This window comes from Paramormyrops kingsleyae, chromosome 5 (assembly GCF_048594095.1).
Source record: "Paramormyrops kingsleyae isolate MSU_618 chromosome 5, PKINGS_0.4, whole genome shotgun sequence".
Lineage (NCBI taxonomy): Eukaryota > Metazoa > Chordata > Actinopteri > Osteoglossiformes > Mormyridae > Paramormyrops > Paramormyrops kingsleyae.
The window spans coordinates 38,022,342-38,050,169 of record NC_132801.1 but is presented as its reverse complement, the minus strand read 5'-3'; the positions used below and the strand labels follow the sequence as shown (position 1 = coordinate 38,050,169).

Genomic DNA, 27,828 nt, shown 5'->3' with positions numbered 1-27,828 from the left:
ACCTCTCACACAATCAGTGATGAAAACAAGCTCACAATTAACCATACTTATTACAAACCAACAACAAACACAGTAGCTTAAAAGTCAGGAAATGCCAACAAACAAATAAATAGATCTGCGCAGAGTGTTACCTACATGTATGCGGTAGGGTTTCTACACCATCTGACAACATAATATCATGAAAAACAGAGATGTAGAGGATAAACTGGGGTAAAGCCATAAGGAATCCAGATGAATAAATGAAAAGCAAAACCAGCAACGACGGAGCCCAGTGAAGTTAGGTGAAGGCTGCAAGGAGGTAAACGGTGCTCTCTTTAGCTGTTGAAGACACTGGAAGTCTAGAACTAGATCAGTCATTAACTCAGCTGAGGTTAAACCTAATATAAAATTGGAACAAACTGCATTATTCCTTAAACAGCATTGTATTATATCCTCTCAACCTCTAGTTTAAATAGCAACTGCATATTAAACAAAATCCAACTGAAGAGCAAATTTCCAAAACGCACTCAGTCCATTTCTTTGGTTTCAGATGAGCTAATGCCAGGCTCCCCTCTCATATCTTTCCAAAACTCAGTCAGTATCATAATCGACTTTTAGAAATATGTTCAATTGCTGTGTCCCTTTAAAAATCACAGAAGCACCACTAGAGGTCACATTTTCTGTGCTTTACCTTAAACCTACTCTTCACATGATTTAGCCGTAGTTAAGGAGAGATGCTTGTATTTTGAACACGTCCCCACATAAGATATTAATAACCTGTTTAATACTTTGAAATCTTTCAACATGTAGGCTGTTGCATAATATAGCCAACTCTGATGAAACTTTGACACAAAAGCATGTGTAATTACAAAGGATAGGCTTGCATGGGATATATTTAAAATGTTAAAGCACCTAATTTTTCAATTTCAAAGGCAAAACAGATTATATTCATATACATTTTATAAATCTCTAGAGAGAAAAGGGTTCTGATAAACTGACCTTTATTACTATCTTGCATTAGTGCAGAAATTTACATAAGATTTCCCTCAAATGGGTCTCTTGGGAAAAAGCAACAGACACATCGTCTTAAACTAAACAAAAAAAAATTGTTATCCACATAATTTCCATTGACTCCCCCCCCCCCCCCATGTGTAATTATGACTATTATGCTTGATATGTGATATTATGACTTATACATATGTGCTGTTGAATGAGGTGTGTGTTACATAATAGCTTGTTTTGGTGTGTCTGAGTGGGCCACGTCGATAGGCATGTTGTTCAGTTGAGAAAATCTTAGATTGGTGAGACAGATGTTGTTGCCACAATACTCTGTGACATTTATAAAAGACTGGGTGTTGTTGTTATTGCTCTGCGCCACTTGAACAGATGATGGTGCCTTCTAGCTTAGTCTTTCCAATATATACCCCTTCAGTACAATATACACTCAAAAGTCTTAACTAATTGGCAAGAGCCAGTGAAATTGTAAAAGTCACTTATGGATTATCAACCAAAAGCATGCGTTACAGGCTTTTGTTAAAGTCAGGACAAACTAAGGATGAGTATCTCTCACGTCACTCTTAAACTCGAAGTAGAAAATAGCAGTCATGTCATTAGTGATAGTGTAAGATAAAATTAAATCAATATTTATACATATGTGTGTGTATGTATGTATATATAGTCAACTTCAGAATAATTGCCCCCCTTCATGAAAATGAGCTAAAATTGATACATAATATGAAATACACATGCAATAGGTGATTTGTTTGGATTAAATGAATGGCTTTTAATTTCAAACAGATTTTTGGAACAAAAAAGTTTTCCTTTAATGACACAATTTTTTTTATAAAAATGCAGACAGAATAATTTATTGGTTTTGTAACAAAAATAATTACTCTATCCATTTGTTTACAAAAACTATGCTTCATATTAGAAACAATCAGTAGTTTTAAGTAAAAAATGCATTTAATGTAGCAACAAATTGAAGCCAAAATTATAGTTCTAAAAGAACTGTTCTGAGTTAAAAAGTTGATTGACAAGCTGTGTCATTGGGTGCTTTTTATTTAGTAACACCTTTGCAATACCATAAAACACCAAACATTTGAATTTAATATCCCATTGGGGGCAATGACTACAAATGCAATTAATACCAAAATGGCAAGAAAAGAACTGAATGAGTCAGTCAAAAAAAATTACACTTAAGAAAAAGAACATTTCTGTGCAAAAATATGTGCAGATGTTAAGCATTGCTTGTCATTGGACTTTTGTTATGAAACCAATACATTTGCAACATTTTTACAAAATTATGCAAGCATCCCAAGACTTTCTGTGAGCACTGTACACACACACACGCACATGCATGCTTGCTCCTCATACAAATACATATAAACACACACATACACACATACGTCTGCTCCTCACACACATACAAGCATACATGCAGACTGCTTCTCTCACACATATGCATACCTGCTCTTACAGTACCATACATACATATTTACACACACACATGCACACACTCAAGCCTGCTCCTCCCACACATATGTATTTACATATACACGCACACGTATGCCTGCTGCTCTCACACGCATGCATGCCTGCCCCTTTCACACATACGTATTTACAGAAAGGCGCACACATGCCTGCCCCTCCCCGTATAAGTACACCTACTTCTCCCACAAATACGTATTTATACACACACACATACAGTACACGCTTGCTCCTCCATACATATGTATCTACATACACATGAACACATACACTTGCTCTTCCCACACACACACACACACACACACTCACTGTCCACTTTATTAGGTTGACCCATAGAACTGCTCATTGAAGCTAATATGTCAGCAGTACAATGCATAAAATCATGCAGGTACAGGTCAGAAGCTTCAGTTAATGTTCACATCAAACATCAGAATGGAGAGGAAAGGCGATGTAAGCGACTTTGAATGTGACATGTTTGTTGGTCCCAGAAGGGCTGGTACAATTATTTCAGAAACTGCTGATCTACTTGGATTTTCACACACAACCGTATCTAGGGTTTACAAAGAATGGGCCAAAAAAGAAAAAAAAACATCCAGTGAGATCCAGTTTTCTGGGCGAAAATGCCTTGTTGATGGCAGAGTTCAAAGAATAATGGCCAGGCTGGTTAAAGCTGGTTGAAAGCAACAGTAACTCAAATAACCACTTGTTACAAGCAAGATATGCAGAAAAGGATCTCTGCACATACTACACATGGAACCTTGATGGAGATGGGCTCCAGCAGCAGAAGACCCCACAGGGTACCAGACCTGTCAGCTAAGAACAGGAAACTGAGGCTACAGTGGGCATGAGATCACTGAAAAAGGACAAATGAAAATTGGAAAAACATTACCTGGTCAAATAAAGTCTTGACAATTTCTGTTGCGACATTCTGATGGTACGGTCAGAGTTTTGCGCAAACAACATGAAAGCATGGATCCATCCTACCTTTCACCAACAATTCAGGCTGGCGGTGGTGTTGTAATAGTGTGGGGGATATTTTCTTGGCATACTTTGGGCTCCTGAGTATCAATTGAGCATCATTTCAATGCCACAGTCAACCTGAGTATTGTTGCTTATACATCATATACATCTTGTAATGACCACAGTGTAACCAGCTTTAAATGGCTACTTCCAGTAGGATAATGTGCAATGTCACAAAACTCATATCATCTCAGACTGGTTTCTTGAACATGATAATGTGTTCACTGTACTCAAATGGCCTCCACAGTCACCAGATCTCAATCCAATAGAGCGGCTATGGCAGGGGTGTCGAACTCCAGTCCTGGAGGGCCGGAGCTGTCACACCCACAGGGGCGGGTCCACACAGCGATGGGCAATCATCGCAATATAACCAAGCTACTTAACCCCAAAGCAAGCTCCAAAGGTTGCGAAGTATTGTTGCCATTGTCCCTTCGGTTTTTGATGCACCCGGCTAACAATAAATCATTCTCCTGCATTACGGGGTCTGCTTTGTCTCTGATCACTCAACACCACAGGAGCCCTGTGTAGCTTAGTTCTTTCCCTGTTCCACAACAAATGATTCAGCTCAAGAGTTGTGTGGTAATTAGCACAAGGAGTTGAATCAGCTGTGTCAAATGAGGGGAAACCCAAAAATGTGTAGGGCTCCGGCCCTCCAGGACTGGAGTTTGACACCCGTGGGTTATGGGATGCAGTGGAATGGGAGATTCACATCATGAAGGTGCAGCCGCCTAATCTGCAGACACTGCATGATGCTGTCATGTCAGCATGACCCAAAGTCTCTGAGGAATGTTTCAAGCATCTTGTTGAATCTATGCCACGAAGAATTAAGGCAGTTCTGAAAGGGTTCTACCCAGGACTAGCAAGGTGTACTAATAAAGTGGCTAGGAAGTGTGTGTGTGTGAATGTTTGTATTACATTATGGGGACCAAATGTTCCCCACAATGTAATAAAAAACCTGTTATTTTGATGTTGCAGGGACCATTTTTCAGATCTCCACAAGGATCTGTGAACACTATTAAAAAGCTAAAAATTCCAAAAGTCTCATATCTTGTTTGGTTACTTATGGGTAAGGTGGGTAGGGGTTAATGTCGTAATGTTGCGATTAGAGTTTTCCCCATAGAAATCAAAGTCCCCACAAAGATATAATTACAATTACCTGTGGGGTGTGTGTATGTGTGTATACTTATCATTCAGATAACAGGCATGGCTTCGGCCGTGCGCCGTGTAATTTAATGTGTCTAGCCGCGTATGTAAATGGAAAGTGTTGTGCCCGTGTAATGTCTCCCGTGGAGTGCGTATATTTTCGATACCGCAAGTGTGACTAGTGTAAATTGTGAACTTCCCTTATCTGTACCGCTGCTGTTTGTCCATTGCTGTAGAACTTTCCTTCTGTTTTATAAAGAGCTGTCTCCTTATTATTAAAAACACGACCCACCACACAAATCCAGTTACAATATGTCACAGTGTCACAGTTACTGTGGATTATATATTAATAGAACGTTATGTCATTCTAAAATGAATGGGCTACAATCCGGGAGTAGGGGGCGTGGCGATGGGAACGTCCTCGTCTGTAACCCGGATGTGAACCGAGCACCGTGCAAAAAGCCGATCCGGGAGAAGCGCTTAAACACAAACGGTGAGTTTAAATAAATCAAAACGAAAAAGCAAGAGGATACGCACTGTTGCGCATTGAGTGGCTGTTTTAAGAGATAGAGACCGAATTTGCAGAGAATCCTCTAAGTTTACACGGAACGTGTAAGATACTTTTTTCGGTTTTGCGTGAGCTGAAATCCTGTTGTGGTACAGTTTAGCATAGCTTGCTAGGTAACAGCAGACGGGCTCACAAACATCTCTGGGCTTGGACACTGTCTTGCACCTTCTCCTTCTTTCGGGGGTTATTTCAGTATATGTATTTCTGGGGGTAGCCGGTTAGGTACGCTTCGCAGAAAGGCCCTAACCACTTGACGGAGTTGTTCTTGTTGAGGTGCTGACTGACTAACGCCACCTTGTTCCCCTGTAAGTTGCCCAGGAGTTGCTCCAGTGATGAAACCGATACTGAGACCGCAGGCTTGGGCATGTCTATGACCGCCTGCGTCCAGCATTCCACTTTATTTAGTAGTTCCCATATAGCGGAAAAGTTGGGGGAATAACGCCGTTTTTTTGTGGTAGGTGATGAAGTTGAATGACATTGATATGCTTTTGCTTGGTTCAGGGTGTGTGTGAAAGTCATGCAGATGCTGCCTCTGAGTTCAAAAGTTCAGCTTCCATAGAGTCTACACTGATCATCACTTGGGGATTCTTTGTGAAGGAATAAGCTGGATTTGCAGAAAGCAGTTTAAGATGCAGTGCATTTTCAGTGTAGGGTGATCAGTCCTGTCCTGGAGAAAATATTAATTCTATATTTCTAGGAAATTTCTAGAATATTATTATTATAATTGTAAGGGAATTGACATCTATCCCTGTATTGTATCCTTGAGGAAAATATTTCAACTGAAGTACTGAAGCAAATGCACAGATAAGTCAGTCAGTGTGTATGATATGTGAGATTTATGAGAGGTTTGTCCTCTGAGCTGTTGTCTTCAGTGTTGGCTTATCTCTGTACTTAAACAGGAGTAGTTATTATGAGTGGGTAGAATACTGATGTATGCTATAGTCTTGTTTCCAGGTAATTTGTAAGTGCAGAAATATCACATTATAAAATAGTTGTACTGGAAAGAACTCCCCTTCCTCCCAAGGAAATCTGTAAAAAATGTGACCTTGGGTTTTATGGCAGTGTGAAGCATCAGGAAAGATACTCGCACAAAGAGCTGCTGTTTCGCGGGCCTCCACCCAGTGTGTCAGTGTGTCTTGAAGGCCGTATCTCCATGCCGGGTGCCGCACAGCCGGCTTGCTTACCTAATCATTACACCTCCTGTTTGACTTGGCTTGTGCTCATGTCATCGTACAGAGAGAAAATCCCTTCCGCTGTAGCAGCCAGATGTTATGCAGCTCTAGTTTAGCTCCTCTTCAAAGCACAGTGAGCTTTGCTGTATTTTGGATGTTGTGAAAAGCTTCATTTTGTATTCTGTTAAGTGTTAACCAAGTGAATGTATTCTAGGTCATAAATGGGGACATTTTAGGTTAATGAATAATCAGTCGTATTCATCGCAGGACTTATTTTAGAATGATTTTCGAGCAAAATATATCTTTTTCTGAAATATTCAGTCTTTATAGTAATTGGATTCTTCTCTATCTGGATGCCTATCAGTATGAGTAAGCTAGCTACACAAATACTAATTGTTTCACTTTTGTTTCAGCTAGCATGGAGGATTTCTCAGAAGGTGTGTTACGAGAATAATAGCAACCTGGTTTTCTTCAGATCAATTGTTGTTGAATGTGTAGCTCAACAAACCCATAGTGTTTTTTCAGCCCACTATTTAAGAATTAAGGGAGGATTTCTGTAGGGCTGGTTATTCAGAAGTACCTCACTATGCAGCACAGATAATGGTTTGAAATGTAGCAGTAGTAGAATTGTATCACCATGGTTAACACTTAAATCAATTCAGAAATAATGGTACTATTAAACTTAAAAAAATGAGACATTACATGCTCACTGACATCACTTAATAAAAAAGCATACAGAACTTTTCTGTCAAAACATTTAATTCTGTTTTTTCCAACAGAGCACTGCCACATGAACTTGGCATTTGTTTCAACAAATGATGGAAGAAAACATTAACTAACGTCCATTTCACCTAAAGAAGTGGGTCAGTAGTTGGACTCTTCACTGTAAGCATCACACTACAGTGCCAGTGTGTGTTGCAATGTCTGCATTGGGCATTTTCTTTGTATGTTCAGACTCAGGGTTTAATCCACAAACTTTTTGCAGGTTAGTAGTCCTGGCAGAGATGGGTCAGTGTGTGTCACGGGCTGTTTAAATTTCTCAGGATAATATCCAGATAGGCATTTGGGGAAGGTGATGTGGCCAAAATGTCATATCACAATATTTTTCGTTAGAATCACATTCTTTTGCTTACAAACCAACAAAATTAGAATTTATGTAGCAGGACTACATGATATTGAAAAATTTTCAGGCATTGCAACGTGATTTCTTTTTTGCAATAAATATTGCAATATTTATAAAGCAAAAAAGGAGTTGTACGTATACTCAAACTATAGCGAAACTTATCCAGCGAGCGATTCCGTCAAATTAGCTGGTGGCATTGCTACAAATGTGTCCTGACAAGTCACTTGCTTTTGCTTGATATAGTCTCTATGGAATTCAGAATATTTCCATACAGCGAAAGGATAATGTCTTTTAGTGCCATTTCTTGCTCACTTTTCTTCACACATTTTTGTTACATTTCACACTGTCTATCAGTGAGTCCAACAGCAGGGATGAAAATGATTATGAATGGCTCAGTGTGTGTATGTGGGGCTCATGTATAAGCAGTGGTGGCACATTTAACACTGATTTTAATTTTTTAAACGTATACTAGATAATACTGAAAAGGAATCATTTAAATTGCAAACCTTGTAAAGGTTTTTTTTTTTTTTTTTTTTTTTTTTTTTTTTTTTTCCTTCCTTCTTATGACAGAGTAAAAATGTTTTAGCGAATCTTATTGTGAGGACCTCAGCCCCCCATGCTATGAATTATGTCCCCAAGATTTCAAACCACTGGAATTCTATTGCAAAATAATGTTGCTTTTTGGACAGTTTTAAAAGTTAGATACTTCTCAAGCGTAATTTCAACACAGCTGACCATCACCATGCCCATACTAATATTGCACTTTGCTTAGCCCGAGTATGTAATAATGTTAACTGACCATTTAACCACTTAAGCAGCAGTTCTATCCATTCACAAAACACTGCTTGTAGCTTTACAATAAACTTGAGTAAGGTATGTAAAATATTGTACACATAATTGAAACGGACTCATGGCTAAAGTGCTTTTAATTTTTTTATTTTGTACTGGAGTTTTGAGTACAAATGAATATTTATCACTTTGGTCTGAACTCACTTTACTGCAAATGCAAACAATAATTTTTTTATGCAAAATATTACCAAGTAAAAGTAAATGTAGTGCTGTATTGTGATCCTGTATATTGATATCAGTCAAAATTTCTGTGATTTATCCACTGCTTTCTCTCCTGCACTTCTGCATAACATTCCAGCTGGAATGTTGAAGTTGGTGCTTGGGGTCAACCAGTCAGCAAAGTTTATCGCTAAGCCCCACCCAGTGGTTCCTGGTTGAATAAAAAGAACCTGACCCAGAACAGGGACTAAAAATATGTTCAGGATCTACAATCAGGCCTAGTTCTTGCAGTGTGAATGTGAAAGAAGTTTGTGGTTCCTGAAAAATGTTTCTGTAGTTGGAGAGGGCCTATTCACCTATAATTGTTGCCAAAACCCTTCATATAGCTTTTCTCCAGAAATTTATATTGGAGAACCTTCCAGGCTATATGTCCATACATGTTTATTTCATTGCTGCTCTGATACAATATTCAGATTGGTATTGTCACTGATCCAAACCTATTAGACGGATATGATATCGGGCATATGTGACCGATCCACATCCGATACCTACTTATTTAGTTTTTGGCAGTCTGTAAAAAGATAGCTCCTGTATCTTAAAATGATTTTTACAATTAATCGCATGACAGCGCTTTCCCATTTTTGACGTGTTTTTGTGACATTCATGCTGAACGCTAATGCTGCCACTCCATTTTTTGCCACTCAGTGGGTGTGAGCACAGTGACTTTTACCTGCTGTGATGTCATGTGCATTCCCCTTGCAGTATGAGGAGCGTAAGAACATCAGATAAGAGGGTGACGATTTGGAACAACTAATAGCAGAGCGATTTGCAATCTCTGTAAAAACGTTTTGAGAGGTGGAAGTAGCATTTAGTGGAAAATCACACTAAACAAACTGCATGCAATTGTGCAAAACAATGCGAGTAATATGAGAAAAGCGATGGATGATTTGGGAGTGGCTAGCTTGGGCTGCTTTGCGCACTGGCTACAGCTTACGATGCATGATGGGCTGCTATTCCAATGAAGTGTAAGTGACGCTGCTGCTAAGGATCCACCACTTGCGTAGACTTTCTTGGAAGACATTCAAATTGAACTTCAAATGCCTCAAAAATGCTTAAAAATGATGTACAAATGAGGTGGAAGAGTACATTATGCATGATTCTAGTAGCCCAATTAAATATTTTTTTGCATACTTTTCTTATTTGTATTTACAAGTTTTAAAAATATTAATGATATATAAATATTTGTACAGTCATGACCAAAAATATTGGCATCCCTGCATTTGTCAGAAAGCACACCATTTTTCTCAGAAAATTGTTTTTACAATTGCAATTACAAATGCTTTGGTATTCATATGTTTATTTCATTTGTTGGCACTGGAAGAACACAAAAAAGCAGAGGGGGGGGAAAAAAAATCTAATCTGAGACATTCACACAAAATGTCAAGAATGGCTTGGACAAAATTATTGGTACCCTCAACTTAATACTTGGTAGCACACCCTTTGAAAGAAATAACTGATTTTAATCCCTTTCTGTAATGATCAGTGAGTCTTTTACATCTTTCTACTGGAATTTTGGGCCACTATTCCTTTGCCTGCTGCTCCAGGTCCTTCTCCCAACTGCTGTTTTTAGATTTCTCCACAGGTGGTCTATGGGATTTAGATCTGAACTCATTGCTGGCCACTTCAGAACTCCCCAGTGCTTGGACTTAAACCATTTCTAGGTGCTTTTTGAAGTATGCTTTGGGTCACTGTCCTGTTATAAGCCCCTTAACCTCTGGCTGAGAGCGAGCTTTTTGACACTGGGCCTTACATTGCACCACAGAATTCTTTGGTAGTCTTCAGATTTCATAATACTATGCAAAAAGTCAAGACTACCAGTGCCTGAAGCAGCAAAGCAACCCCAAAACATCAGTGAACCTCCTCCATGTGTGACTGTAGGGACCGTGTTCTTTTTCTTTGAAAGCTTCTTTGTTTTCGGTAAACAGTAGAATGATGTGCTTCACCGAAAAGCTCTATTTTTGTCTCATCTGTCCAGAGGACGTTCTCCCAGAAGGATTGTGGCATCCACAGGGAAGTTTTAGCAAACTCCAGTTTGGCTTTCTTATGTTTCTGTATCTGGAGTGAGGTCCTCCTGGGTCTCCTGCCATAGCATTGAATTTGTTTGGAAGGTGATTGAGGTGCTTTATCCACCATTCTAACAATTATTCGTTGTAATATTTCATCAATCTTTCTCTTTCGTCCATGTCCAGAGAGATTAGATACAGTGGCATGGGCTGTAAACTTCTTTATAATGTTGCGCACATTGGACACAGGAACATTAAGATCTCTAGAGATGGACTTGTAGCCTTGGGATTGTCCGTGCTTTTCTATAATTTTGGTTCTGAAATCCTCAGACAATTCTTTGCTGCTCTTTCTTTTCTCCATGCACAGTAGGGAACACACAGACACTCAAAAACAAGATTGAGTCAACATTTCTCCATTTTAACTGGTTGCATGTGGGAATGTCCATATTGCCAGCAGTTGCTAACCTGTAGCAGTTGCTACAGGTTAGTTGAATTGCAAATTAATGGAGCATCACATGCTTGAAATACAATTATTTCTTACAATTCTGATAACGTGCCAGTAATTTTGTCCAGGCCATTTTTGACGTTTTGTGTGGAATGTCTCATTTGATTTTTTTTTTCCTCTACGTTTTTGTGTTCTTCCAGTGCTAACAAAAGAAATAAACACATTTGTAATCGCAACAATTTTTCTTGGAGAAATGGTGCTTTTTCTGACATGCAGGGGTGTCAATATTTTTGGCCATGACTGTTTATACATTCATTATATTAAAATAAAAAGACCTCTTGTATTGGAATCGGTATTGGCCCTTGTGTAACGGAATCGGTTTGTAACTGAAAAAATGTAGATCAGCCCATCCCTAGCTGTTAACAGCAGTAGTTGGTACTTCCAGATTTTGTTTTTCTGCATCAGCCCTGCTTTTTGGTTAGGGACTCTGACAGTGGGGGAAGCATACTAATGAAAGAGTAATTTGATTGTTTTGGCAGTAATCAAGTACCGCATGATGTGACCCACTTAAACAGCCACTCCAAAGGCTCTGAATTCCATAGCCTACCTTTCTGCACGTGTTATTGGGTGGTGAGGAGTTGTACTAATGGTGGTGTACCCTTGATGAGTGAGCTTGCTTCTTTATATCATATGGTATTGGGTTGTGAGGTTTTACTTTACCTCTTTTTGGTTCATAAAATGTAAAATATAAACAGTTTTGCATGGTGTATGCATTTGGGGGGTGCTGTTTTTAGTGGTGCTGAACTTGGCTTATATTGAGTTATTTTGCTGTTTTTAACCCTTGATATCTTCTGCTGTTTGAAGGTATCTCCTTAACCTTGGTTGCTACTGCTAATTGTTGGCCTGTGAACTTAGTGATATATTCCCAGCCCAGCAATACTTTTTTTTTTTTTTTTTTTTTAAAGACCCTTTTTTGTTTTTAAATGGTTTTACGTATTAATGGGCCATTGTGGAAAATAACAAAGATTTTAAGCCACTGATGTGTCTGTGCAGATGAATGGTAGAAAAGACTGAGTTTGACTGAGGAGCACGTGGGGTCTAGTGCACTTTCTGCTGTGTGTGCATATCTTGGCTTTCGCAGAGCCTGGTGCATCATTAGCTTCGTTGGGATGCAGAAATGAAGAACCCATCCACAACTGCTGACTACCAGCTGTGGACATGCTGCAGGAGGGGGTTAAATCATTCCAGAGATTATCTGTCTGAGTCTGACCGCCAGTGCCCACCAACAGGTTTCCATTGCCAGATGGGCTAGCCGCTAGAGGATGAGAGAGTGAGTGGTAAAGGCAAGAGGATAGTGGTGGCAAAATCAATAGTTCATACCTTTCTAAAATTGAGTTTTTAGAAAAGGAGGAATTCTATAAGCAAGGAAGAATATGAAATTGCTCTGAGAGGCCTAATGCGAGCAACAGTATCGATTTTAGCTGTTGTACCAATTATAGTTTTAAGTTTTGTCCCAGGCTTACCACAGTCCTTAAAGATCTATAACACATTGAGACAAAGGCTGGAAGACATTTTACGCTGTCCTCCAAGCCTCGTACCTGGGCACTACTGGCTTCCCCATTTCTCTCAGTAAGAAATTGCTAGTTGCAATGCCTGTACAGACTCTGCTGTAATTTGCTGCAAAAATGGATTTTGCAATGGGCCATTTCTGTAATCCCATCTCTGCAATTTTGCAACAATCTATGGCTCTTGGGTGTCCAGAACAGTTTCAAAAGCCTTTGTGTGTGTGTGTGTGTGTGTGTGTGTGTGTGTGTGTGTGTGTGTGTGTCGCACATTTTTTCTGGTTGTGTTCCTGGGAAAACAATCTGCCTGATTCAAGCGAAGTTGCAGTATTAACAAAAACCTTTCAGTGAAAGGTAGTGTTAAATTTGTATTAATGTGAGTTGTTGCTGTGCATGGTCTGTCTGGCTGAATTGAGGTGTTTGAACTTGACGTGCGTTTTGGCATTGCATATCCTGCCATTTGCTTTGCTGCTGAGAAGATGGGTGATCATTAGAGAAATTACAGCCCACTGGAGCTGTTGTTCTGCGCTGTGTGTGAGGAAGATCCCTTTCCTTATGAAGTACTCTGTCCCCCCTGGGTGTCAGCAGGGTTCACTTAACGAGCCGGCATCTCCCTCTCTCACAAGGGCTCCCCAAATTCAGAGTACGATTTTGTGTCCCTGGCTTCGCTGTGTGCTTATTCTTTGAAACAAGTGAGGAATCAGCTGTGAGAGAAACTCGTAAAGATTCTGATGCCGATGAGATTCCTTCTGCTGTTTATAAGTAGCTCCTTGACATTGGTTTCTACTGCTAATTGTTGGCCAGCTAAACTTGGCAACATGTTCCAAGCCTAACTATTCTTTTTGTTTTTCCTTTCATTCCAGGGAGGGGGACACAGTCTTTGGTTAACCTTCTATGTTTTTACTTTATGGGTAACATTCAGAAAGTGAAGGCAGCAGAGCCAACATTACTCGTGCTCAGAGTGATTCTGGTCACGTACTGTAAAGCTAACATTTTTAATAATTTAAATTTATCAATGTGTTTGGGCTATAGCTTCTGTCTTTCTGCAAATATTTGTAATGGGGCTGAATAAGCTAGTGTCATTACCTGTGGCTATTATGAGCCAGCTGGGTGTTGCATCTGACAGATCTGTAATGTACAAACAAGTCCATTTAGGGACTTAAGTGGCAGTCATTGGCTACTCATCTCCCTGGTTGTTTGTGAATTATTGCAAAATTGCTATCCATAGCTGGCCATCATACAATTAATGAAATAATATATTTAAGTAAATGCTAATTATGGCAAGTTCCTATATGGCAGGAAACAAAATGCATTTTTGAGATTTTTTTTTAAGGATAACATAAGCTGCCTCACTGTAAGTGATCATGACAAAATTGTCCAGTATAAAAGTCAATCTGTTATAGTATTGCTTATATTGGTGCAGAATTTACTGGTTTTTGTATGGAATGGCCATTGGCTGTAAAGCATGTGCCAGTATAAAAGAATCTGCTTGATGTAGGTTCTTGGAACAATAAATGTGGTGACCATCACTTGAAGCTGTCAGATATTACGAGATTCTGTTTGATGGTAGAAATAGCAGGAGGGTGTATTTTTAAAGTTGTCTTGGAAGCTCTGGCCCAGGTGTGCTCTGAGCTCGCCATCATTAAAGCCCCCCACGGCCTGATAAAGTGGGCCCTGGTGAGCACACCCTGCTGTTGTTCCTCTTCAACCCCTTCCTCACTTTTCTCAGCCTTAGTCTGGGCAGAATGTGGCTCAGAATGTCCTCCAGTATGGGTCAGTCCCATACAGACTGACATCAACAGCAGTGTCATACATCTTGAAATTTCCATATCTAGTTGCTGCTGTCATTCTTTTGCTTGTGTGTTCTGTTGTCCTCATATCTACCGATTTGCGTTACAAATGAGGAACTGATTTCTTATGGTTTGAAAGGGAGAACTTTTTCACAATTAATTTTACTTATGCTCTAACAGTTGATGGTAATGGGTCACATTATTTAAGTTGCACACCTTCCTATGTAATTAAATTTCTGTTCAGAAGCTTTTAATTGCAGTATAGCTCATAAAGAGCAAGCTTCAGCAGAATTTTTAATGACCTTATAAGTCCCGGCAAATGGCCTCTGAAGCCTTAGTCAAAAGGGTAGCAACATGTGCATGTCGGAAAATAACATGGAACACAGTGAACCTTTCTACATTTGTTTAATTAAGAATACAGCTGAAGCTTGTCCTTCTGAGCCGATAACGTATTGACTTATTCAGTGTATGAGGTGATGTATGACAGAAAATGTTACCCAGTCCTCTACTGGAGAGCTTAGCTAAACTTGAGATATTCTTTTATATATTTACCCAGCAGGCTTGTGTTGAAATTCCAATGGGCATCGTACAAGACGTGATAATGGCAAACAGTTGGAATGGTTCAGCATCTAGGGACTTGAACGCAGAGTCTCTATATTTAGCACTGCAAGCTCTTTTAGTTGTGCAACATTTTGAGCATGAGACCTTTTAAAATGTGACATGTTCTTCTGTCCCCCCCCCCCCTCTAAATGTTCCCTGGGGGCCCATGTTGCAGGGGTCAACAGAAATTGTGGCTGTGTGGGTGTTGCTCTTTAGTAAGCCTGGGGTGAGGGCTGTGAGAGTGTTGCAGTAATTCCTGTTTTAACTCTATCGTTACCTGAGATTGGTGGTAAGGTGTTGGCGCTCAGATGACATGTACAACGTTGGTTCTAAGATGGGTGCTTTGCTTTCTCTGTAACAGGATGAATTTTACTGCTTGCTATTACCTCTACACAACTTAGTTTCTCACACACGCAGACATCCGTTCTCATTTATTCCACAAAGACACAGATCTATGAGCGTATACCCCTGGTTCCTTGAGTGGTAATGAGCCAGATGAATATTCATGAGGCAGGACAACAGGCCGGCCTGTGTTGGACTAATATGAGTAATGTGAGTAATGGCCTCAATGCCGGGGTCAGTCCGGGAAGGACATTGAAGCATGTTATACTTTGGATGGCGTTACATCCTTCCTTCCACCTTTTCATTAATCAAGAAAAACATATGGAGAAACGTATTGGGAACCGATTTAAATAAAATATCAATTTAAATTCTTATGGGTGTTGGATCACGTTTGGTAGTCCTGGTAGGCCAGTTACCTGTTCCTCTTTTGCCTATACCCCTATTTTCTTAGTTTAATATTTCTTGAGGTTTTATTAAAATATTCTTCACTTTGCCCCAAATTGCTGCCCACTCAGACTGAATAATGTTCTTATTAGTCATTCCCCCTCTCTAAGCTTTATTCTTGAAGCTTAGGCAGAGCCTTGGTGTCAGCGTAATTGGTTTTGTTCATCCTGCTGTTAAATGTGAGCTGCAGCCGTGAGCCACCGAGGCCGATGTGCTCGTCGCGTTTCTACAGCCATATCATCGTCAAAGCAGGGAGCAGTGGACCTGACGAGTTCCTCGTCCCTCGTTCCTTTCTCAGCCGGGTAAAGTGTGGTGGAGGTGGGTGTTGATGTAGCTGCTGTGACCAGATCATGACCTTCACTGTCAGAGGAGTGATGTTCTTCGGCTGCTCGTCCTGCGCTGCTGTTCTGTCACCCCCTTCCAATAAGGGGGAGATAGAGTGGGTGAACACTCAGTTTAAAAAGATGTAGGTATGTGGGGAGTTAAGGCTCAGATGCACAACCCCCACCCCCACCCCCCATGGATTACAATACATTTTTCACTGATAAAACAATTTCTGAATCCTCTTGAGTGGAGTGCAGCCCAAACTCTTAAACCACTTTGGCACTTACACTCCCACAAAATAAAAGCACAGTGTTGCTTTGTGTCCCAGCCGCGGTGGGACTGTTTTGACTGCTGCCATGCCTGACGTCTGCCACGGGTGTGATTCACTCCCGTCAGACGTTCCCACGCTCTGCCGGTATATACTCTACTCGCTGGTGCAAACTTCAAGCTGTGCGGGGTTGCCTACAGTTGAGTTTGCTGTGTTAATATTTAAGGAGAAACACCACCTCTGCATAAGGGGATTCAAAAGAGTGAAAGCAACTGGGAACTTTATCTGTATTGTGAGTGTCCCAATCCCCCCCCCCCCCCCCCCCCCAAGGTGGTCGCCATCCATCTGTTTTTCATAATTGAGGGTGGAGTGAACCTGGCGCATATCACAAGGAGCTCAGGCTATTGGGAAGGTGACGACCTGGATGAGATGCGAGCCTATCACAGAGCATGCATGCACACACCACCAGTCCACCTAAGCTGAATGTTTTTCAATCATAGAAACCCACAGAAATACAGGGAGAACACTCACACAAAGCTGTGGGTAGGAGCCTACAGCATACCCCTGCCAGTGTCAGGCCGCAGTGCCACCTTCTAAGCACACTACCCAACTACCCAATTGCAGCTTATGGCTTCCCCAGGAAGACGTTTGTGTCAAGTACTGGCTCACTGGAGAAGCAAGCAGCAGTGTGGCTCGGTATGAGTTGATAAGTGTGAGAAGCTGGACTTCTGAGTCACTCGAGCAATTCCCCAGAAATGTTCAGTTCCTGCAGTTAAAAGCTATTCTCATGTGTTTTTTTAAATGTATTATTTTTTTAATCATCACAGGGCATGCAGTGTGCTTGTAGCCTTTGAAGTGACACGTATGAATTCACATTTAATACACTTAATGAAAATGCCTCCGGCACCTGCCTCTCTTCCTCTAGATTTACTTGACTTTAAGGTCTTTTTGTCTTTAAAACTTTGAAACATTGTGCTCGTGCGTTCTTTCATCCCTCCGCTTTCGCACTCCTCAGCTCCCGGTCCGCAGATGTCCGTTGTCATACCTCTGCCGCCCAGTGCGCCTGATAAATGGCCTCAAAAGCCTTTTATCTCTTGCAGTCATCGCAATTTGTTTACAGCTGGCCTGCAGTGCACCTGGTGCTCTTGAGGGACGAGCCACGTCAGGCTCTCATGCGTGCGTGGGCTGCCTCGGGAACCTTTACTTTATCTGCCCGTATCGGCAGCTCTGTGTTGGCATTCTGTTAGATTGCCCCTCTACACTTGGTCTGTCAGATGCTCTCGGGCTCATTTGTTAGGTTTACCGAGCCATCTTGCCCTCATATGTCTTTGTTCCCACCTGCAGTGTCCCTTTGAAGAACCCCATCCACACATCCTTGATCTGTCTTGCCCCCAGCCCAATCTGTTCCTAATAGAAGGTTTCATTTTGTCATTGGCTGCAGTCGTGCCCCTTTATTGGCGACACTGACCATATCAGCCCTTCAGTGCACATGAGAACCTGGGTTTGTGTAATGAATCGCCACCTGGGGGGGGGGGGGGGAGAGAGAGAGACAGAGAGACATCCCGTCGATCGCTGTCATTTTCTTTATATCCTAAGGTGCTATGGTCCTTTTCCAGTATTAACCTTTTGTTATTGTGCCTTTGCGATTTGAAACCGCACTTTTATCATTGATTTAACTTGTTGTGACTGTTATACTTGACTCAGCCAGATCCTCTTAATTGGTTTTATGCTGTGTCCCCTCCACACCCCCTCCTTAATGTTATCAATCCTGGGTTATTAGGTTAGTGTAAAAGGCCTGGAAGCTGCAGGCTGACCTTTTCTTCCATGCAGGACATGCTCTTTTGGAGCCTCCGGCAGTCCTGTGTCAAGACGGTGACTGACGTGAAACCGCATCCTGTCCCTGTACCTTACTACGAGATGGGAGGCCTTTCGCTCCCTTGTTGGTCTTCTCTGCATCTCTGTTGGCCTCTGTGCACTGCCACGGTTTTCCATTGATGCGCTTGAGGCACCCGTGATGGCAGCAGCTTGCCATGTCCTATTGGACTGCTCAAGTGTTATGGTCTGGGGATTTTCAGACAGATCATTCTCATCACTTCTCTTTGCAGATGGATGGAGTGTCCCCTCCTGCAGAGCTACCATGGCTGTCTCTTTCCCTCTTTATCCTGACTTTTTTTTTTTTTTGCTAAACTCCCGGGCAGCTCGTGATCAATGTGGCTGAGGTGCCTCCATGGTGATGCTGACGCCTGCAGATCTGAATAATAGTACCACCAGCATGGAGAGACAACACCCTTTATTAAAGCTGTGCTGCTCAACAAGGTCACTTGCAGCTCCTCCGTTTTTTTCCCCTGCCAGTTTGCTTTATTTCTCTCTCAACGATACTTGGCTAAATAGGTATGAGTAAATGCCCCTTTCCTTGGGTGTGCTGTTTATTTTTTGCTTGGATGTTGCAGCTGACTGAGCCAGTGTCACGATGGTCAGTAATATTGTAGGTTGTTTATGGGGTGTGTGTGGGGTGGGGGGGGGGGGCACTGGACTCCGCTTGCAGTGGCCTGTGGGTTTACGGAGGATTGGAATTAAGCTGTGGACAGCGACAATGTGGTGACGGAGGAAAGATGGGATGGAGAGGACAGTCGAGGAGTTTCACAGAGCAGGGACCCCGAAAGCTGCCTAGAAAACCCCAGTGTGCTGCTTTCGTCGAAGTTGTCATTGGAAAGCATCCATCTCTTTAGCTCCCCCTGCCCATTTCTCCTACTCATCATTGGTCCCCACACCGCAACCCCTCCCTTCCGTCCCCAAAAGAGCGATGATAATCAACCGCAGCCTTGGCATTTTCGCTCCGCGCTCTGGCAGAAGATGAGCAACGCTGCTCCCCCTGCGGATGATGGAGTGTTATCGCTTGGCAGATAGATACCGCAGCTGAAGGGGGGAGAGGAGATGGGGTGCTGCGATGGTGGCTGGGTTGGATTTTTGGTGGGGTGTGGGGCACGGTGTGGGTGGTTATGGAACTTTCAGAGAGCAGTCAATGTGCAAACTTTCACGCACACACACAGTTAAACAGTTCCCAAGGATGGAAGAACCTTGTGCATTATCCCAGCCACACTACTTGCCATCTGCACCATTTTGTTATGTGACCCAGTAGTTCTTGAGAATGGTCTTCTGACCACAGTCACTCCAGAGCTTCCTTTGGGATTGGGAATGGGAATTGATGAATTCATCTGTGGCGGATACTGCAGGGTGCCAGCTGCACCGATTTTGGGATTGGTTCCACCATCTGGAGCTAGCGAACAGCTTGATATCTGTGCATGTGGTGAGAATGATGAGTCTGACTTTTCAGGGACCAGCTCCCTTTGGGCCACTGCAGAGCTGCCCGTCCGTCCTGGCAGGGGTCCTCTGCAGCTAAGAAGGGTCCCCTACACTTAAGAAGGCTCCTGAGAATGACTTAAGTTGTCAGCATTTTGGATTTAACGGACTGCGCAAAGTTTAACCTTCGAGTGCCAGAGTTCTCTCTCCCTGTCTCGTTCATGCTGTTCTGTCCCACCCATCTTCCTTTTTACCCGCATCATCCCTTTGTCTCCCATAATAGAGACAGGCTGCGCTCATCACAGACTTAGTCGGGCGTTCAGAGGTTCGGGGTGGGCAGCTCAGAGTGCACCCCTCGTACATGACAGCAACGCTCTAATTGTGACAGTTGTTCCGGCTTTGTGACTCTTTGTTAACTCAAGATTTAGTAGCTAACACGCTTGGGAGGAGATGCCGTGCTGTTAAGGATCCTTTTACCATAGGTTCGGTGTTAGGATTTTATTCCCACACCTTCACTGCCGTCGCTTGGTGGTTTTTAATCTTTCCATCTTTTTTCCTGTCACTTTACAGCATTCATCTCCACTTCTTTCCTGTGTCATTTCTTCATTTTTTTTTGTTTTTCTCTGTTCCGGTTCCTGTTCTTTGTGTCTTAACCGAAGAGCCTTGTCCTTCGTCAGTCTTTGCTGCTTTGGCCTTGCTTTTGCCTACTGCCTCTGCGGTTCCATTTCCTCTGGCCATGTTCTCCTCACACTCCACCGTCCCCTTCTGTAGTCGCCTGCCTACCTTGCTGTGTGGAGACCTCTGCCTCGGCAGCATTGCCATCAGCAGCCGGGAGAGTTCTGGAAAGCGGGGAGCGATGGAGTGTCTGGCTGTCAGTCGGGAAGGGGGGGGGGGGTAATGAGCTGCATGTGTAAGTGGGCGCGAGGCCGTAGGGTTTGACCCTGATTACCAGATGTCTCTGTGTTGGGCAGTGCTCATTTCCTGTCATCAGACCCCATTACGGCACGGCTGAGCCAGGCCTGTCCGCTGGTCCCAGTGTCACGGCCGTGATAACGCCGGCTGCGTGTGGGCAGGCGCGGAGAGATGCACAGGGGGTCAGCCCTCAAGCGATAAAACATTATTTTTGTTATCAGCATCAGATTTACTGTCATTCCTCGTGGAGATCTGCAGCTCCCCAAGCTTGCTCAGCTGCCAGCATGGGGAGCTCACCGTGTGTTGATTTTCGATAAGCCGGGGACAGAGCGGAGACCAGTTGTAATCAGCACAGCAAAAGATAACTTGGTGCAGAGCAAACTTTCACCACCATTTCACTGTGTACTTGGGTTTCCTTAGCGGGAAGATGTGTAAATAAGTACTGAGTCACCTGGGCTGGTCTGATCTCTGCTTCTTACAGACTTGAATTCATAAATTCATAAAAAAATTGGTTTTGTGTCATCGAAGCCAGTTGTTGACTATTAGACTGTCAAACAAGAGCTTCTTATATGATAAATCTTTGTCTTAACCACAGTAGTGCAGTGTCTATTTTAATAATATGAATCTCTTCTCCAGCTCTTAAGATACAATTACATTCAAGCCTGTCTGTGTGCTTCATGTGGTCTTTGGTTTGCAGCAGGTGTTAATATTAAATCATCTCTCTAATAAATACAGGCTCTGATTTCTGTCTGTAGTATGGGCACTTAAAATGCTTAAAATCTTTGGACACCACATTTGCAGTTGGGTGGGTGGAATTTCAGCCTGTTATTCACTATGTGAAATATATGCGTACAAAGACCTGAGAATGAGTGTAATGAAAAAAGGCAAATCGGAGAACGGGACAGGATTCATGGTGTTCATGTGTTTCTTTTAATGACAGCAGTGGCGATTCAACCCACAATACACTGCGGCTATAGCGAGTGTGACGTCAGCTGACAAAGACCGATTGCGGATGTTTGTCTGTCCATCCATCCATCCATCCATCCATCCATCCATCCATCATCTTCCACTTATCCGAGGTTGGATCGTGGGGGCTGCAGTCTCAGCAGGGAAACTTCCCTCTCCCCAGCCACTTCATCCAGCTCCTCCGGGGGAATCCCGAGGCGTTCCCAGGCCAGCCGAGGGACACAGTCCCTCCAGCGTGTCCTGGGTCTTCCCTGGGGTCTCCTCCCAGTGGGACCTGCCCAGAACACCTGGACACCAGGGAGGTGTCCAGGAGGCATCTTAAGCAGATGCCCGAGCCACCTCATCTGACTCCTCTCAATGCGGAAGAGCAGCGGTTCTACTCTGAGTCTCTCCTGAATGACCGAGCTCCTCACCCTAAGGGAGAGCCCAGCCACCCTGCGGAGAAAACTCATTTCGGCCACTTGTACTTGCGATCTCGTTCTTTCGGTCAATACCCATAGCTCATGACCATAGGTGAGGGTAGGAACGTAGATCGACTGATAAATCGAGAGCTTTGCTTTTTGGCTCAGCTCCTTCTTCACCATGACAGACCGATGCAGCGCCCGCATCACTGCTGACGCCGCACCGATCTGCCTGTCGATCTCCTGCTCTATCCTTCCCTTACTCGTGAACAAGACCCCGAGATACTTAAACTCCACCACTTGGAGAAGGACCTCCTCCCCGACCCAGAGATAGCACTCCACCCTTTTCCGGCTGAGGACCATGGTCTTGGATTTGGAGGTGCTGATTTTCATCCCAGCCGCTTCACACTCGGCTGCGAACTGCTCCAGTGTGAGCTGAAGGTCACGGTCTGATGAGGCCAACAGAACCGCATCATCTGCAAAAAGCAGAGACCTAATCCTGAGGTCACCAAACCGGACACCCTCAATGTGTGAACGATGAGTGTCAACCAAGACAGCCCTGCAACATCCAGAGTCTTGAGGGGCTCTGGGCGGATCTCATCCACCCGTGGGGCCCGGCCACCGAGGAGCTTTTTAACCACCTCAACGACCTCCGCCCCAGAGATAGGTGAGTCCACCCCCAAGTCCCCAGACTCTGCTTCCTCATTGGAAGGCGTGTCGGTGGGATTGAGGAGGTCTTCGAAGTATTCTTTCCACCGACCCACAACGTCCCGAGCTGAGGTCAGCAGTGCACTATCCCCACCATAAACAGTGTTGATGCTGCACCGCTTTCCCACCCTGAGTCGCCGGATGGTGGACCAGGATCTCCTCAAAGCCGTCTGGAAGTCGTTCTCCATGGCTTCGCCAAACTCCTCCCATACCCGAGTTTTTTCCTCAGCGACTGCCAAAGCCGCGCTCCGCTTGGCCCGCCGGTACTCATCAGCTGCCTCTGGAGTCCCACAGGCTAAAAAGGCCTGATAGGACTCTTCCTTCAGCTTGATGGCATCCCTCACTGCCGGTGACCACCTTACGGTCACAGCTCCGGTTGGCCGCCTCCACAATGGAGGCACCGAACATGGCCCATTCTGACTCAATGTCCCGCGCCTCCCCCGGGACATGGGCGAAGTTCTGCCGGAGGTAGGAGTTGAAGCTCCTTCTGACAGGGGATTCTGCCAGACGTTCCCAGCAGACCCTCACTATACGCTTGGGTCTGCCAGGTCTGACCGGCTTCCTCCCCCACCAGTGAGGCCAGTGACAGCTCCACCCCTCTCCTTACTCGAGTGTCCAATACATGCGGCCGCAAGTCCGATGACACGGCCACAAAGTCGATCATCGAACTGCGGCCTAGGGTGTCCTAGTGCTAAGTGCACATATGGGGACACCCTTATGCTTGAACATGGTGTTCATTATGGACAATCCATGATGAGCACATAAGTCCAATAACAAAACACCACTCGGTTTCAGATCGGGGACGCGTTTCTCCCAATCACGCCCCTCCAGGTCTCACTGTCATTGCCCACATGAGCATTGAAGTCCTACAGCAGAACAACAGTCCCTAGGAGGAGTGCTCTCCAACACCCCTTCCAAGGACTCCAAAAAAGGTGGCTATTCTGAACTGCTGTTTGGCGCATAAGTGCAAACAACAGTCAGGACCCGTCCCCCCACACAAAGGTGAAGGGAGGCTACCCTCTTGTCCACCGCGGTAAACCCCAATGTACAGATGCCCAGCCAGAGGGCAATAAGTATGCCCACCCCTGCTCGGCGCCTCTCTCCGTGAGCAACTCCAGAGTGGAAGGAGACTGGTTCCAGAGCCCAAGCCGTGCGTCGAGGTGAGCCTGACTACATCTATTCGGAACCTCGCGCACCAGCTCAGGCTCCTTCCCCACCAGACAGGTGACATTCCATGTCCCTAGAGCTAGGAACATGGAATTCTTCAGCTGAGGATCGGACTGCCAAGGTCCTTGCCTTTGGCCACTGCCTAACACGCACTGCACCTGACCCTTTTGGCCCCTCCTACAGGTGGTGAGCCCATTGGAGGGGGGACCCACGTGCCTTCTTCGGGCTGTGCCCGACCAGGCCCCATGGGTGCAGGCCTGGCCTCCAGGCGCCCGCCATTGAGCACCACCCCCAGGCCTGGCTCCGGGGGGGGGGCCCAGTGACCCGGTGACCCGCGTCTGGGCAAGGGAAAACGTAAATCCATATTTTTACTCATAAGGGGTCTTTTGAGCCGCACGTTGTCTGGTTCCTCACCCAGGACCTGTTTGCTTTGGGTTGACCCTACCAGGGGCATAAAGCCCCAGGAAACTTAGGTCCTGGGATCATTGGAACATGCAAAACCCTCCACCATGATAAGGTCTCAGCTCCAGGAGAGGGGATGTTGGTCTTGACCTGCAAATACATTAACTGTTAGGTTTTAAAAGTGATAGCTGATAGTTTAAAATAGTGTTAGTTTAAAGCAGGAAATCCCATTGTGAAAGTATTTATTACCCTGCTTTTCACGTGGTTGATGCGACATATTTTCCGACGCGCGCTCTCTGTCCGCTGGTGGGAGTGTGCTCACCTGTGTGTGCGTGCATGTGTCGCACAGCGGGGCGGAATTCTGCCACGCGTGATACAGAGAACAGAGGAGAACTGTAAACACGTGACCGTGTAGAGACAAAAATGACAAGCTGTTGTGTAAATAAGATAACATAAGGCTATTTAGTTTGATAAAAGAACAATGTATAGACCTGTTCTATTGGAAAGGTAACCTTAAATGACTTCTGTTGTGATCTGGTGCTTTATAGAAAATAAAACTGGTATATAAAAAAATGATAGACATGTCCAATTAAGTGTGCTTTAAGCATTAAACTATAGGAGACAATGCACATTGTGTAGTTTTCATGTGTTTTTAAATGTATTTATTAATAACTGTCCATTCACCATTACTGACCATCAGTTGACGGGCCATTGAATGTGAAATGCACGTTATGGATTATTTAGGTTTATAACTGTGGTTATTTTGCAGCGAATTGGAAGTAGACAAGTGTAATGGGATCGCAAACGTATTGCAAGTGAACACAAAACTATTTCAAAAAGTATTTTCCCACCCACACTTCGTATGGGCTCGATAGCAGTACGAACTGGACAAAAATCCACAAAGCAATAGGAGGGAAGTCCAGAAATCCACAAATAGGACGTGATCCACAATGGAGCATAAACGCTTTTCACTTGTACAAATTGCTCTCTTTTTGGGGATATAATTTTACACAACAAAATAAAATACATAGTTGTGGATAGTTAAATATTTGTGGATCATGGTACATATTTGTGGATTGTCTGTGGGTTACAAATAATAAAGTCCAATAAAAAACTTCCATACAAGTGCCACATCCCATGTGGTGGCGTGTAACCTTGCAAAACTGTCAAGCAAATAATGAAAAAATGTTGCCGTAAACAGTGTGTTCTGCGACACCACAGAATAAACGATAGAGAAACAATAGATGTTTTTATTTCATCTGAGATGTATCATCATATCGCACAGCCCTAGCAGAAGTGATGCAGAGAAGTGGTGGAAGAGAATGGCAAGGTATATGTAAATTTATAAAAAGAAAGCATGAGCTAGAGGTGCACAAAATTCCACAAAATGATGGGGGAGGACTGGATGTAAGGCTGGAAAGGAGGAGAGGAAGCCATATACCTTCACTGCGCCAGATTTAATTCCTGCTTTTTCAAGCAAGTGAATAAATAAGAAAAATGAATGGAAATGGCTTATTAATGGAGAATCGGTGGCAGGCAGTAGAAGTGAAATTGGGAGATAATAGGCAGATTGAGGACTTTTTAATGAGCCTGTGTTTGTAAAGCAAAAACAGGAAAACGTAAAGGCAGATGTAATTCTGCAGCTCATTCTTTGTGGTTTTTTTCCCCCCTCTGGCCAGTTGGCAAAAAAACCTTTTTTTTTGTGTCACTGGTCTATGGAAATTTTCCCTTGGTGATAACACATGCATTGTATATGGGGTGACAAGAGGATGCAAAAATAGCTAAAGTAGGAAAGCAAGCAAAGAAAGAGGTGTGGTGAGAAATTGCAGAAGAGGATGATAGAGATGAGGTTGTGCAAATGATGGAAACTGGAGTTAATACCACCATTTCTCTGGCGGTATATATAATATACACACATATACACATACACTGTGTGTGTGTGTGTGTGTGTGTGTGTATATATACATATATATATATGTGTATATATATATATATATATATGTATATATAGCTGTCAAGCAGCCAACTTAAGTGCAAGTACTGCACTAGGCTGAGTAACCATAAACACTTAGGCTCTAGTCCTAAATATAAGAAAAGAGTGTCCTGTGGAAGCACAACAATGGAGCAGTCCAGGAAGACAGGGAAGAGTCAGTGGCAGAAGGAGTCAGTTGAGGTCTTCCTGGGAGGGATCTGTCTTGGGATGTGTCTTGAAGACTGTGAGGGACTCTGCTCACCAGAGGTGGTTGGGTAGCCCGGAGTACAACACAAGAAACACTGAGTGTGAAACACATGAAACACAGCCTCGTGTTGTGATGTCATTCGGTGCTGGTACCAGTTTTTTTTTGTCAGTGAGAAAGCAACACCTTGATGCACCGTAGTTTTGTTACCTTCTTGAAGTACCAAAAGTATGCTACATGGTGTGATGGAAAAGCACCTTTTAGTTCAGCGGTGAATTGGACAGCTTTACATCGCTGTACATTTCGTACATGCTGTAAGTCCTCTGCTCTGCTCCATGCTTCTTCTCTGTGCTGCTGCCTTCTGTGCTTCTGGGTGATACCCCCAGGGGGAACTGTGGAGCATGTGCCGAGTGCCTAGGCCAGTTTGAGTCCGATTAAGTGTATACATGCAGGAGTAAATCGACTCCCGATCTCATTATCTGGGTGTGTCAGTCCGACTTCAAGAAATTTGATTTTGTACGATTTCAGTCGGATTAATATGTTTACGTGTACTTTTAAAAGTCCGATTTAGTCAGACTAACACAATAATTGGATATTCTTGGTATTCATGTAAATGTATTGAGTAGGCAGGTGCCATTCCATCAAAAGCTCTGAAAGCAACCATCAGGTGCTTGATGCGAGCAGCTACAGGGAGCGCATCTGTCTGCTGTCTGTCAGCACTGAGCTGGAGGCTTCCAGTACTGCTGTTCACATCCTCACAGGATCTCATTCTGTGATTTAATGTGCATTCCAGTGCATGGTGCTGGTCCAGATTTGGTAAGGGAGTTTGGAAGTATTTTAATAGTATCATCATCAGAATGCTTGAAAAGGGGGATGTTGTTTTTCGGCCATACTGTCGAGCCCCTTGAAGGTTTGTTTGCCTGCTCTTTGTGAAGCACAGAAGTGGCAGTTTTCCAGCACTGAACCCCAGTGGAAAACAGGAGGCATCTATAAATTTGAACTAGAAGCACAGGATCCAATTTTTATTGCCCCATCCATTGCCATATCCATTCACAGCTGACACTCTAGACATTTCTGATATTTCAGTTGAGTAGTTTTAATGAAGACTGAGATCGGCTGCTCCTCATGCGGGGGAAGGGGGGGGGGGGTGTATAAATAAATGTTGTGTTTGGATGCAGTGCATTGAGCGTTCAGCTAGCAAGCTGTTAAAGCACAAGCCTAATGCGGTGTTCTCACTGAAATCGGAGCCGTTCGGCTTTCCTTTGGGAAGGACTCTGGCTGGCAGGGGCCTGCACTGTCAGGCCTGTTTCTTCCCCCTCAGGCTCACTGAACAAGTCAAGCCTCTGCCATGGATGTTTAGGTGTTGACCTTATATCCTCCGATGGCCATCTATACAAAGCTGCGGCTACTGCTGCATCAGAGCTAGGGCTGAGGTTACATTGCGATGTAACTGCAAT

At 43.6% G+C, this 27,828-nt stretch overlaps 1 protein-coding gene across 9 annotated transcripts in view; it reads left to right on the top strand.

Moving 5' to 3' along the window:
• The first annotated feature begins 5,033 nt into the window (after positions 1-5,033).
• Positions 5,034-27,828, top strand: part of LOC111834599 (speckle-type POZ protein-like) — an 87,312-nt gene continuing 64,517 nt past the window's right edge. Inside the window, exons 1-3 of one of the 9 annotated variants that reach the window (XM_023794080.2) lie at positions 5,063-5,122; positions 6,783-6,806; positions 7,149-7,232. The gene's annotated coding sequence lies outside the window, so the exon portion shown is untranslated. The other 8 variants (XM_023794078.2, XM_072712712.1, XM_072712713.1 and 5 more) reach the window with 8 other exon arrangements.